The sequence below is a fragment of the Rattus norvegicus genome, chromosome 5 (assembly GCF_036323735.1).
Source record: "Rattus norvegicus strain BN/NHsdMcwi chromosome 5, GRCr8, whole genome shotgun sequence".
NCBI classification, from domain to species: domain Eukaryota; kingdom Metazoa; phylum Chordata; class Mammalia; order Rodentia; family Muridae; genus Rattus; species Rattus norvegicus.
The window spans coordinates 40,800,547-40,814,585 of NC_086023.1; the positions used below are offsets into that span (position 1 = coordinate 40,800,547).

A 14,039-nucleotide genomic window follows, 5' to 3' on the forward strand; every position below is an offset into this window, starting at 1 on the left:
CTGTATTCACATGACCTAATTGTCAATGAATCATTAGTCTATGATTTTCTTAAATTTTCTGAAAGAGACTGATGCACTGACTGTAAGTTTGTAAAGTGTGACTTGCGGGATTGAGATCTCCTGTCTAGAGTGGACATTTATATATGCATATTGAAGTCTAGATAGTGCCAGTTCGAGTTTCTCCCACTTACTTAAATATGGATGTAAACTCATTCACTGTATGGATGCATTACATAAGGTCTAGATAGTACCTTATCTTACTTACCTAGTTTTTGGTGAGTTATCAGCTAAATTAATAATTTTTATGTTGTATATATAAAAAATAGATTTTTATTTAGCTAAAGTCCATGCATAATAAAATTTGAAAATGATGTTATTTTAGTGATATAAATGGTAGAATCAAAACTGAGAAACTTCCCCAGACCGTTTCTCTTTACTGCTTCTCTCATATATTTAAGCTCTGCCCATGCCTTCCTCATTTGGGATCTCCACCAGAGTCCTCACAGACACCAAGTAGAGCTTGTGAAGAAGGTTTCTTTTTCGTCAGTCTGCAAACACCTTCCTTCTTTATTTTTTTTTTAACTATGTTCACAAATTTTTTATTTTTTTAAATCTTTTCACAAATACAGGCAACAAAATGTTTAACCTAAAAAATGACTCAAAATAACTGCACATCTTACCATCCCACGAGCTTCTCTCAGAACCTCTCGCCTGATTTACTATAATGGCCACTTATTAAGTCCCTTTGCTTCTTTTTTTTTTTTTAACCCCACTTCGTTCTCCATACAGTGCAGAGTGATCCATTTCACATGTATGACAATGCCAGGGCATGTTTCTCCCTGCTTAGAAGCTTACAGTTCTTCTTCAGCCCTTACAAATAAGTCTCTGCCTTTATCCCCTACTTCTTGTCTTTTTTTTCCCAACATAATATTTTCATTGATTACTTGGGAATTTCACATAGTGCACCCCAATCATGCTCACTTCCCAGACCTCCTAGGCACATCCCATAGTGAAAGATTTGCCACTTCCTTTCACACACACACATATCCTTTGTATGGCTTAATGATGTTGGGGATGGAAATAAGCAGAGACAAAGAAGGCAGTTAGGTGACTGGCCTCTCTTAACTGTCTACATAATCAACAGCAGCATGTTCAGACGCTAGGATCTGATTTCAAATGCACCTCATTACCCTGAAGGGGATGAAGGGGGAAAAGATGAGCTTTCTTGGAGAGGACGTTTCATTTTTAAAGGGCCAGACATTGCACGCTGCAATGCTGAATCGCTTCAGTTAACATTCTCACTATGATGTCCAGGCTGTCTTTGAACTCCTGGACTCTGGGAGGCTTTTTGTCCCCATTTCCTGAGTAACTGGGATTACAGATATGCACCATCGTGCCTCCTCAACCTTTACCCTGCAAAATAGAAAAGAAGCAAAAGTCAGTAATACAATAGTGACTCTATTATACAGTATTGATGCTACAGGTCAAGTTATGATAAAAGAAACTCATATTTTATGTTTCTGTGTGATCCATATTACTAAGTCTAATATGTTTGTATAATTTTGTATAACTGTGTGTATAACAAAGACTTAGAGGGCTTTGGAGACATGTTTTAGTTCTAAAGTTTGACAAATTTTGCGATGTTTTGTTTGCTTTGCCAGATGCTCTATAAATAGTGAACTTTCTGACCGTTCCAGTGAGAGTAGGTGGTGCTCCCATTTCCTAGATGATGAAATTGAAGTTTTAGAAGATATGGCCCAAAACAATATTTACATTCAGATTTGAACTCAGGTCTGCTAACTATGCTAATATAAATTTGTAAAAATACGTAAGATCTTAGGAAAAATTACTCTAAAAGCTTGGCTGCTTCTATTGTAAACACTGAAATCTTCTTACCACTTACTCTTGTTCTGATTTCTCCATTAAGAGGGTCCTACAGATAAGTCTGCCTTTCCTGGAGCAGTCTGGGTTACTGTGATCAGTTTGAGCATGTTTACTTTTTTTTTTTTTTTTTTTTGAAAAAGCTGTCTGGAGTGGGGAGTCAGGATGGAATGACGGATATCTCAGTAAGGATGCCGTCCTGTTGCTTAGCAGCGGGCAAGAAAACCAAGAGTGCTTTTTAAAAGTTGGACTTATAAATGGAACACCTGCATCCAGTTTTGATTGCCTCACTTCAAGAATGATAGAGCATAAATTGAAAGAATCTGAAGAACTGAAAAAACTGATTATAGGTTTTGTGGGGAACTAGTATATGTCAGTAATCCACAAGTATGGCTCCGCAGCTGTTTACCGGCATAGTAGGCTGTGTCAACAGTTTCAAGGACACCTCTGCCTACATCTTGATGAACTAGCATGCAAGAAAAGTAGTTGATCTTCACTTCTGTCGGAGAAGAGAGTGCCTGTTTTCTTTTTCATGTGCCACATTAATCTGCAAAGTAAAACCTCATACCAGCCTATTGGTAAAAGTGCCTTGATTTTTTTTCTCCACAAGAGACATGTGAAGTGACTCTCAGAAGCAGTGTGGTTTGTTTTGGTGCCATAACTTTGCTTTCTGGCAAAGATATGGTGCTCTCCCAACTGCTTTTTACTGACTTTTAAAACATACAGTGTGCTGGCAGGCACAGTTCAGCTAACAAACAGCCACTGCCTATAAAGCCAGGTAAGGGAATGGCCTCTCTCTTAGCAGAGCCAATGCCGATGGCTAACTCAGGAGTTGAGATTAGTAGGAAGAAATAATTTTGCCTGCCTGTGTTGACTAATGCAGGCTACCATTAGCTGTCATCTCAAATGTTGTCTATTTCAGTGGTTTAGTTTAAGTAGTGAGCCTGAGGCAGAGGGATAGTATAATTTGACCCCATTTGGTGGCATTCTTTGGTGAAGGTTTACTTAAATCCTAGTCCCATTCCAGTTTGCTCTCCACTGCTGTGATGAACACCATAATCAAAAGTAACTTGCTTGGTGTACGCATCCCATTCACAGCCCATCTTTGAGAGAAGTCGGGGCAGGGCCTGAACCTGGAACCTGGCAGCAGGAGCTGACACAGAAGCCATGGAGGAAGGTTGTTTACTGGTTTTTTGCCATGGCGCACTCAGCTTCTTTCTTAGACAACCATGACCTCGCACGCACACTGGGCTGGGTCCTCCCATATCATTTTTTAATCAAGAAAATGTCCCAGAGACTTGCCTGCAGGCCAGTATGTTAAGGGCAGTTCCATGATTGAGAGTACTAATGTGATAATGAATATGAGGATAAAGGTAGTAGCCAGTCTTGTAGTCCTTGATAGGTCTCCAAGCCAGAATACATCTGTACTCTACTCTCCTGAGTGGCCTTGTAGAAGTTGTGAACAAAGCACTGAGGCTTTAGGTAGCACTTGTTTTGTGTTACTGAAGTGAGTAGGTTATCCTGGTCGGGGTCACAGGGCCTGATTAGTCACTACAGTGAAAAGGAGGTTATTTCTTGGTTACAGACTCACTGACCATAGTCATAACCGTGACCAGAAGCCAGGTATAAGAAATTTCAAAACCTCTGGCCAGGAGAAGACACTAGTAGAGGTAACTAATCAGCTCATTGTAGTAGTTAATTGTCAGCTTGGGAGATTCTAGATTCCACTGGGAGATGGAACTCTGAACAAAGCTGTGGGGATTTCTTGGTTGTGTTAATTGAGGTGAGAAGACTTGCCCACTTTGGGTGATGCCATTCCCTGGTTGGGATGCTGGACTAAAATAATGAAGAAAAATAACTGAGCAGCAGCAGCATTCATCTTTCTCTGCTTCCTGATTGTAGCTTTTGTTTAGGACTAGCTATTTGAAGTTCCTACTGCCTTGAGTTACCTGTTTTCTTAGGCCTTCTCTTGCTGTGATGAAACACAGTGACCAAAAGCAACCTGGGGAGAAGGAGTTTATTTCAGGTGAACTTCCAGGTATCAGTTCATCATTAAGAGAAGTCAAACTTCAATTCAAGCAGGAACCAGTAAATAAGAATTGCAACAAAAACTCTGCTTCCTGACTTGCTCCATATGGCTGCTAAGCCTACTTTCTTATACAACACATGACCACTTGCCCAGGGGTGACACGGCCCATAGTCATCTGGGCCTTCTCACATCAATCATTAATCAAGACAATGCCCAACAAACTCATATATTCCAGTTTAGTTGAAGCATTTTGTCAATTTCCATTCCCTCTTCTCAGATGACTCTGGCTTTTGTCAAATTAGCAAAAAATTAAGCAGGACACCTGCCATGATAAACTATATCCTTGTAGTGTGAGTAGGAATAAGCCCTTTCTCCCTTATTGCAATATTCAAGTGACTGAAAAAGAAACTAAGGTACAGATTCTCTCATTGGTGTGTATTAAGAACAAACAAATGAAAAGATGTTTGGTGAGGATGGAAGGTATACTGAAAGTTGTGTAAATTAAAGTTCTTAAGACATCAACCTAAACAAGGCTGATGTCTTTTTTATTGGGAGCATATTCAAGTTTTTGGTCTAATATCCACTTATCAGTGAGTGCATACCACCGTTCACAATAGTCACAAATAATATAAAATACCTTGGTCTGACTCTAACGAAGCAAGTGAAAGATCTGTATGACAAGATCTTCAAGTCTCTGAAGAAAGAAATTGAAGAAGAACTCAGAAGATGGAAAGACCACCCATGCTTATGGAATGGCAGGATTAATATAGTAAAAATGGCCATTTTACCAAAAGCGATCTACAGATTCAATGCAATCCCCATCAAAATTCCAACACAATTCTTCATAGAGTTAAATACAGCAGTTTTCAAATTCATTTGGAATAACAAAAAACCCAGGATAGCTAAAACTATCCTCAACAATAAAAAGACTTCTGGGGGGAATCACTATCCCTAAACTCAAGCAGTATTACAGAGCAATAGTGATTAAAAACTATATGGTATTGGTACAGAGACAGGCAGGTAGATCAGTGGGATAGAATTGAAGACCTAGAAATGAACCCACATATGTATGGTCACTTGATCTTTGATAAAGAAGCTTTTTTCCAATGGGAAAAAAGATAGCATTTTCAGCAAATGGTGCTGGGTCAACTGGAGGTCAGCATGTAGAAGAATGCAGATTGATCCATGCTTATCACCCTGTACAAAGCTTAAGTCCAAGTGGATCAAGGACCTCCACATCAGACGAGATGCCCTCACTAACAGAAGAAAAAGTGGGGAAGAATCTCAATTACATGGGCACTAGGGAAAATTTCCTGAACAAAACACCAATGGCTTATGCTCTAAGAGCAAGAATCAACAAATGGGACCTCAAACAACTGCAAAGCTTCTGTAAGTCAAAGGACACAGATATTAGGACAAAACAGCAACCAACAGATTGGGAAAAGATATTTACCAATCCTACATCTGATAGAGGGCTAATATCCAAAATATACAAAGAACTCAAGAAGTTAGACTCCAGAAGACCAAATAACCCTATTAAAAAATGGGGTACAGAGCTAAACAAAGAATTGACAGCTGAGGAATATCGAATGGCTGAGAAGTGCCTAAAGAAATGTTCAACATCCTTACTCATCAGGAAAATGCAAATCAAAACAACCCTGATATTCCACCTCACACCAGTCAGAATGGCTAAGATCAAAAACTCAGGGGACAGCAGATGCTGGCGAGGATGTGGAGAAAGAGGAACACTCCTCCCTTGTTTGTGGGATTGCAGACTGGTACAACCATTCTGGAAATCAGTCTGGAGGTTCCTCAGAAAATTGGCCAGTGCACTACTGGAGGACCCAGCTATACCTCTCTTGGGCATATACCAAAAAGATGCCCCAACATATAAAAAAGACACATGCTCCACTATGTTCATAGCAGCCTTATTTATAATAGCCAGAAGCTGGAAAGAACCCAGATGCCCTTCAATAGAGGAATGGATACAGAAAATTTGGTACATCTTCACAACACAGCACTACTCAGCTATCAAAAACAATGACTTCATGAATTTCATAGGTAAATGGATTGAACTAGAAAATATCATTCTGAGTGAGGTAACCCAATCACAGGAAAACACACTCTCTGATAAGTGGATATCCACACACCATTCACCACATGAAGCTCAAGAAGAAGGATGACCAAAGTGCAGATGCTTCATTCCTTAAAAGGGGGAACAAAATGTTCATAGGAGGGGATATGGAGGCAAAGTTTAGAGCAGAGACTGAAGGAATAGGTATTCAGAGCCTGCACCACCTGTGTATACAGCCCAGGTATAAACAGGCACCAAAACTAGATAAGATTAATGAAGCTAAGAGGTGCATGCTGACAGAAACTGGATATAGTTCTCTCCTGAGAGGCTCAGCCAGAGCATGTCAAATACAGAGGCGAATGCTAGCAGCAAACCATTGAACTGAGAACAGGAACCCCATTAGAGGAATTAGAAAAAGGACTGAAAGAGCTGAAGGGGCTTGAAACCCCATAAGAACAACACCAAAGAACCAGAACTTACAGGGACTAAACCATTACCCAAAGACTATACATGGACTGACCCATGGCTCCAACTGCATATGTAGTAGAGTATGGCCTTGTCAGGCACCAATGGAAGGAGAAGGCCTTGATCTTGCCAAGGTTGGAGCCCCCGCCCCTCCAATGCAGGGGAATGTCGGGAGTCGGAAACAGGGGGTGGATGAGGACATGAACACTCTTATAGATGAAGGGGAGGGGGATGGGATAGGGAACTTATGTTCAGGAAACCAGGAAAGGGAATAACATTTGAAATGTTAAAAAATCCAATAAAAGAAAAAAAGAAAAAAAATCCTACCGTTGTGTAATTAGCCATGTCTTTTTTTTTTTCTGCTGCAATTCTGTGATTTCATTCATATGAGTTGTAAAAGAAGTTGATCAGTTTACTCATCTGTAAGGAAAGATGAATTCAAGTTTTTACGGTGGGCAAGATTTACCATGGTGGAATAAGTTCTGATTGGAGAGAGTTAAGCAAGACAGATGTGGAAGTATGTAGCTATAGATTGTACTTCTACATACATACAGGTTATTGGAATGTGGCAAGCATCTGAATTTTGTGCTGAAATTGGTACTTTAAATTCTGAGCCTCTGATTTAGAGTAGTTGTGCGTGCATGTCCGTAGTTAGGTTTACAGAACAGTTTTTTTCTCAAACGCCTGGGTAAGCTTTATTTATATAATTTATAATCTTTAATCAGAAGTCTGTCTTTTCCACCACAATATTGATTGATCTTAAAATTCAGTTTGTAAAAGGTAATATTTTGAGTTTTTGATTCTGTTATATATTTGAAGTGTATAAAAAGAATAATTTGTAGTAGATAGCTTATAGGAAGCCTGTTAAACAAATTTAAATATTTATCCCTTCTTCAAATTTGCGGGTTTGTTACTCAAAGCTAAAAAAGTTCAGAGAAATTCATGTGTATGTGTGAATTTTAAGCTGAATGACTGTGTTCTTATGATTTCTTCAAAGATATCTGCATCTAAATTTATGAGCTTTCATTTGATGAGTATACTTTAATAAAATCCAAATTTATTACTTGGAGATTTCTCTGAATTGTTTGGGATATATTATGATCAGTGAAGTGACACTTGTTTGTGATCACAGAGTGTCATTAGTCCATATTTTAGGCGGTCTCTGTCTGTAATACATAAACTTGCCTCTTTATCAATATGCTTTCTAGGAATCATGTTTTAAAGCTGAGAATACTGATTTGAATTCAACCTTCCAATATGGAATTTGTTATTGAAGGTTGTATTTTTTTATTACAGATAAGCAACAATTAATTTTTAACGCCAAGCTAAAAGGGGGGAGTATCAACTAGTATAACAATTGTAAGCCTGCATCACCATATTAAAGGAAACAAAATGTACTGAATACATCCATTGAGAATGTGCATGGTATTCCTAGGTAACTCTACTAAGCCATAAAGCTAGACTTTCTGAAAGTTATGTAAGTGTAAATGTCATCGTAGGTGGCATTTCTTGAAAAACTGTCAGTGAAGATTTGAATCCATACCTCCTTTTCCCTGCTAATAAATGTCTTGTAACAGAGCGCCATTAGTAATAGTTCTCTGTAACTGCATGAGACTTCATGTCTGCTTACACCATTGAAGTTGCATGTTTGATAAGGAACCATTGCAACATCTGACTGTTCAGAGGCCTCACTGAGAATGCTATTAGTGAATGTGCTGAGGAAACAAGAGGGAGGCAGCCATGAACTGAGGCTGAGAAGGAGCCCTCACACTGTTGTTACTAGAATATGGTGTTTTGTCGTGATTCCTACACAGTCAGGGACCTTGAGTCCATGAGCATGCATGATGTGGTTTTTGCCTAATTGCATTTTGTTTTGTTTTTCTTTCTGTTCACAACCTTTTGCATTGTCATTTACTCCTTTACTTTTTATTGTACTGATAGTCATGTGATCAGCATGAATATTTAATTACTTTTTTTTATAATTTGACACTATGTTATGAAACTGTATAGGGAACAATGCTGGGCCATTGAATTGTGAAGCTGCTGATTTTATGTAGGTTTTAGGTAGAATGTAGAATGCGTTCTTTTCTGAACATATAGTAGATGACATTTTCTCAGAGTACGGTTTGATCATTTTGCATGGTTCCAAGCACTCCTTAACATACTTTTTCTCATAATAATTTGACTAGAGTTTGAAAATTATAAACTCATTTAAAAGAGAACATGATGCCTTGCATTTTTAAAGCTACTATTTAAATTATTTTAAGTTATCTGTGCATCCATTAAGTAAGTTTTGCAGAAGCATCCAATAGAATTTGTGGACTTAGAGTTCTAAAGGGTACTTAGAGCCTTAAAAAGAGTTTTATAAAACTTACTTTGGACTGTCGAATGTCTTTTTTACAAATTCTCTTTATGTAGTTTGATTCTCCTGTTGGTATGTTGTAGATATACAGAAATGGTGCAAGTAGTTACTATTGTAGAATTGTTTTCAGAGATTAAATATTTTAGATCAATGGTTCTCAACCTTCCTAATGCTGAGAACCTTGAATACATTTCCTAATGTTGTGGTGACCCACAGGATCAAATTATTTTCATTGCTACTTTCTAACTGTAATTTTGCTACTGTTTGAATCATAATGTAAGCATCTGTGTTTTCCAATAGTCTTAGGTGACTACTGTGAAATGGTTGTTCAGCTACCCAAAGGGCTGGTGACCCACAAGTTGGGAATCATTGTATTAGATACCGTAGGTCTATGTTCTTCACCATAGGCAATTAACTGTATCACTGTGATACCATCTACAGACAATGCTGAAATTATTGTAGAACTGTATTTAGAAAAACATCTAGCAAGGTAGAGTTTGCCTGTGGGTTGTAGCTTGCCAACTCTTACCCTAAATGACCGAGTCTTCCAAAATCTGATCTTCTTAATGAACAGTTAGTTTCTTTCCTTGCTTTGACATTAGCCTCATTCTAAATATGAGGACATAGACAAAGACTGTTGTGGAATTATTCTGTGAGGACATGTGTTTACTAGATGTGGAGAGATTGTAAGCTGATACCACAGATACAGTCCTTTAACCTAGCTTGTTACCACTTTGCCCTGGGGAGGGAACACTGGGAGTCGGGCATTTACATTTGCTGCTTCCCTGTTGTATTCCGGCCTCTGGTTTGTCTGCTTTAGCTCCTCACAGTGTTAGTCCCTCCCTCACAGCGTCTCTTCCTTGTCATCGTCCTTATCCTCCTACATTGCAGTCCTCCTTTGATCTCATATCTCTCTCTCAGCAAAGATGAATGAGGTCCTTAAACAGGAAGCCTTTTCTGTTCTATGATAGTTTCTTTTGAAAGCCAGAATAAAAAGGATAGTTTTCTCTATTATTTATAACTTTTGTAATTTCCAATTTAATGTGAACACTGGTTAAATTTTTGTAAAATATTTGCCAAAGTACATATATTCAGACAATTTTTTTCTATATTTTAAAGTGACTTCAAACACTCAGCCCTAAATGGGGTGTCTCCATCAAATCCCTCCTCTCAGAGTTCAGGGAACCTCTAGGAAGAGTAGGTGCAAAGAGTAAAGGCCAGGGCGGATAGAGGACGCCAAGCAAACAAGGCCCTCTGAGTCAGCATGAGCAAAAAGGCCTAATGACTCACAGAGATGGGAGCAGCATGCACAGGGCTTGCAGCAAATCTTCTCAGTGGATCATGGTCTCCAGTCTAATGTTGTTATGGGCTTCCTGAGTGTGCCCACAAGTGGGGCTCAGGTTCCTGTGCCTTCTCTTTCTTACTGTTGCTGATGATTCATCTTCTTCCTCCTTGATGTGCAGTTTCTGTTTTATATTATTTTATTTTATTTTTTAAATGAATGAATAAATGAAAACCGACCCAGGAGGGTAAAGTTAACGATTAAACTGTCATTTACATCTGCTGGGAGAAGTGGAGCATCACTGGGTACATCATCCAGGGCAGGCTTCATGTTCAGGAGCACTTGGCCAACCAACAGTGGACAACATAGGTTTTTTTTTTTTTCTGTGTGGTTTTATTAGTTACAGTTTGATGAGTTTCATTTTGTTTTCTTGGTTAATTTGGAGTTTTGTTTGCTTTTTGAGAAAGAACTTTAAGTTGAATGGGTAGAGAGAGGGAGAGGATCTGGAAAGACTTGGGGAAGGGAAAGAATATAATCAGAATATATTTAAACTTAAAGATTGTTTTATATAATAAACTATAATTAAGAAGGGGGATTTTGTTGAAAGAGTGCATTAAGATGTTTCTAGATTAAACTCTTGGTTAAAGGTGTGTTGAGCAGGATGAAGAGATGTCTGGCTTAAAAGAGCATTTAACTTAAAGGGCAAAGAGCACTTGCTGCTCTTGCAGAGGGCCTTAGATTCGATGGCTCACAACCTCTGCTAACACAGTTTCAGGAGAGCCAATGCCCTCTTCTGGCTTCCACAAATACCAGGCACACTTGTAGTGTATATACATACATTCAAATAAGCATTCATACACTTATAATAAAAAATAAACTAGCATAAAATAAGTAATAAATGTTTTTTATTTTAGTTAGGAAGATGAGCTGTTAGGCTTGTGCCTTAAAGTTCCAGTGTCTTCCTAGAGCATCACCACTAGAGAAAGGTTGGGAGGATTGAAAGAGCCGGAGGTTGTGGAAGACTGCTCTGAAGCAGCGTCTTCTGCTTACACAGACCCTTTGTGTTCAGCAACTCCGTCAGTATGGTTCCTGACAGAACCTGTACAAAAGTGAGAAATAGTTAATCAGTATAGATAGAGAAGTGACTCAGATCTGAGTGATGGTGAGTTTCCAGACTGTTGAATGAGAGTCTTAGAGACCTAGGATTCACGTCCACACAGATAGATCCAAAAGGACCATATTCTATGTGTTATGGTCAGAACTGAACTAAGTTTCCTGCTGGCTGTACAGACTCATTCAGAGTAGGACCTCCACACCCTCTTCTAATAGAAGTCCTGGTCCTAGAAAGAAGTCCTGGTCTTAGAGAGGAGCTATCCAAGAAACATTAAGAAATAAAAAGTAGGGGTAAGGAGTGAGTTTCCAAGAAGTGAATGAAAACAGCTATAAAAACAAGCTGGAACTGGGTATGGTGGTGCACAGCCCAGCACTCGGAAGGCAGAGACCGCAGAGCTCTTTGAGGCCAGCCAGATGTGCATAGCAATTTCCAGGAGAGCCAAAACTACACAGTGAGACACTGTGTCAGACAAAACCTAGAAATTAACAATATAAACAACAAGGCTATATAACAAAAACATATACTTGTAAAAATGAACTGATTTGAAGTCTAGGACATAAGCGATTCCTTTTTGGAATTTTAAAATGCATAAACGAGATAAATTCCAAATTGTATACAAAGAATGAATTGCTGATTTAGCACAGTTTGAAGAGTCTGTTCATTTATAGATACTGAACATCAGGTACTGCTATAAATTTATGTTTTTAATCCTCAAAGGGAACCCTGTTCACTTAATAAATGTCATACTCACTCTATCAATCACTGTATTATTCACATCATTATGTATCAGTTATTCCAAAACAAACTACATTTATCATCTCGCTTGGGTCTATGACTGGGTGTTCCTCATGGTACTTTTGGCTCCAAGGGAGCCCAGAGAAGGCCTCACGGGAGACTGCCACAGGTTTTCAGCTGGGGTTCTGTCCATCTCAGAGCTGACTGTGTCCAGAGAACCACCTGCCAGGCTCGCTCCCCGGGAACCTGCAGAATTCCTCAGACCTTAGATCTCTCTCTTTCTTTTGTTCTGTTCAAGTCTTAAACTGATTAGATGCACACTAGGGAGGGCATTCTGCCCCATCCACTTATTTAAGTGTTAGTCTTGCGCAAGTGTAATGTTTGATCAAGTATCTGTGAACTCCGTGACTCCGTCATATCCCATCACCAGTCACCTCTGCTGCACACAGTTTGTTAAGAATGAGTCCCTCTGAAAAGAGGAAGTCAGCTCTGTGCCTGGAAGGCAAGTGTCTGGGATAATATGTGAACATATTTTTCAAACCACTGCAAACACTGGTACTTGGGAGAGTCTAGCATTTATTGAACAGAAGTTACAGAAGAAAGGAAGTAGGAGTGTCAGAGAATTAATATTGGAAGTGAAAATTACTATAGCTAGTTCAGGCTCGTTAAAAAGACACAGTACATTAGTGAAGACAAATGTGATGTCATCGCACTGCTAGTTGGATAATATGGTGACCCTTAAAGTTAACCTACCTTGATGTGGCCCGTCTAAAAATTGCGTAAGATCATCTTACAAGTATCGCATTATATTGGAAACAAGGTATAAAACCAAGATAAACTTTTGTTTAGCTTTAAAAAATTAGTGGGGTAACAGAATGAAGTCTAGTATTTTCTAAAGATTTTTGTAATTAGTATTTTATTTTGCTTTAAGTGATTTTATTTTTAGGAAGTACTTCATTACTACATTCCTATTGAGAATTATCTGGGGTTCCTTTTCCCTTTCTGAATACATATACGATTCAATAATTTGTTTCAATTAAAAAGAAAGTTTGCCATGCACATCACATTTGAGTAATTCTCTTTTAATAAAAGAGAAACTAAAATGTCTTTTTCCCTTTTTTATTTTTTATAGTTGTTGATGGTAGGCATGTCATGATTTGAATTGATACCTTAAATGTATTTTTAGGGGCTTGCAATATGGTCTCGTGGCTAAGAGCACTTGATGCTCAAGTATGAGAACTTAACTTCAAGCATCTGTACCCATGTAAATGGCAGAGCCCTGTCACATGTGCCTGGAGCCTCAGCACTGGGTACAGCAAGGAGAAGGCAGGCAGATCCCAGGAGCTCCCTGACCAGCGACCCAAGCTGAAATGACAGTGACATTGAAATGACAGACCGTGTCTCAAAGGAGTGAGGTGGAGATCAGGGATAAAGAAAGAAAGTAGAAATCCTTCTCTGGCCTCAGCTGTCTAGCATACCTTTGGATGTTTGGTGGTCAGACATTTTCATTGCAGAGGATAGATGGGATTAAATGGCAGAAACATGACTAGAAAGTGCATGTTAGATATGATTCCGTCAGCATCTGCTACTGACAGGTGCTCAATGGTTGTTGGTATCTTTGTCAGCAAAGAGAATCCTTTGACATTAAAGTCACCAGCTCAGCCCTGATTTGGGGTGACTCTATTGGCAGTTCCATCAGACTGCAGCTGATCAGTGAATGTCAGAGCTGCTGCTGCTCTTGAGAAGTGCCACCAGCCCCCTGGGGGCTGCTCCCCCCTCCCTGTCACTCCGGCTTGTACACTCTCTCTCTACTTCTAGCTCTCTCTCTCCCCCCCATTGCTCCCAAGCAGACTCCAAATGCTTACCTGAGAAATAAACTGATAGGCCATGGGGAATACAGATGTCTTTAGACTATGTAAAACCGTACTAAGTGATGACTTACATGGAGACTGCTAATGATTACCTTGAAACCAAGCCAGTCAATGGTGGGAGCACCTGGGGACTCATTAAATGGCATTTGTGGACTCTGTAACCTAGGTTTTCAACTGTATCTCAGGAAAAGCAGTGACAGCCTTTAATGTCTAATTGACCCCTTCT

The 14,039-nt window shown here is 39.2% G+C and overlaps 1 protein-coding gene across 8 annotated transcripts in view; it reads left to right on the top strand.

Annotated features, from left to right (window-relative positions):
* Fbxl4 (F-box and leucine-rich repeat protein 4) overlaps positions 1 to 14,039 on the top strand; it is a 73,642-nt gene that overhangs the window by 48,034 nt on the left and 11,569 nt on the right. The window lies entirely within an intron of this gene.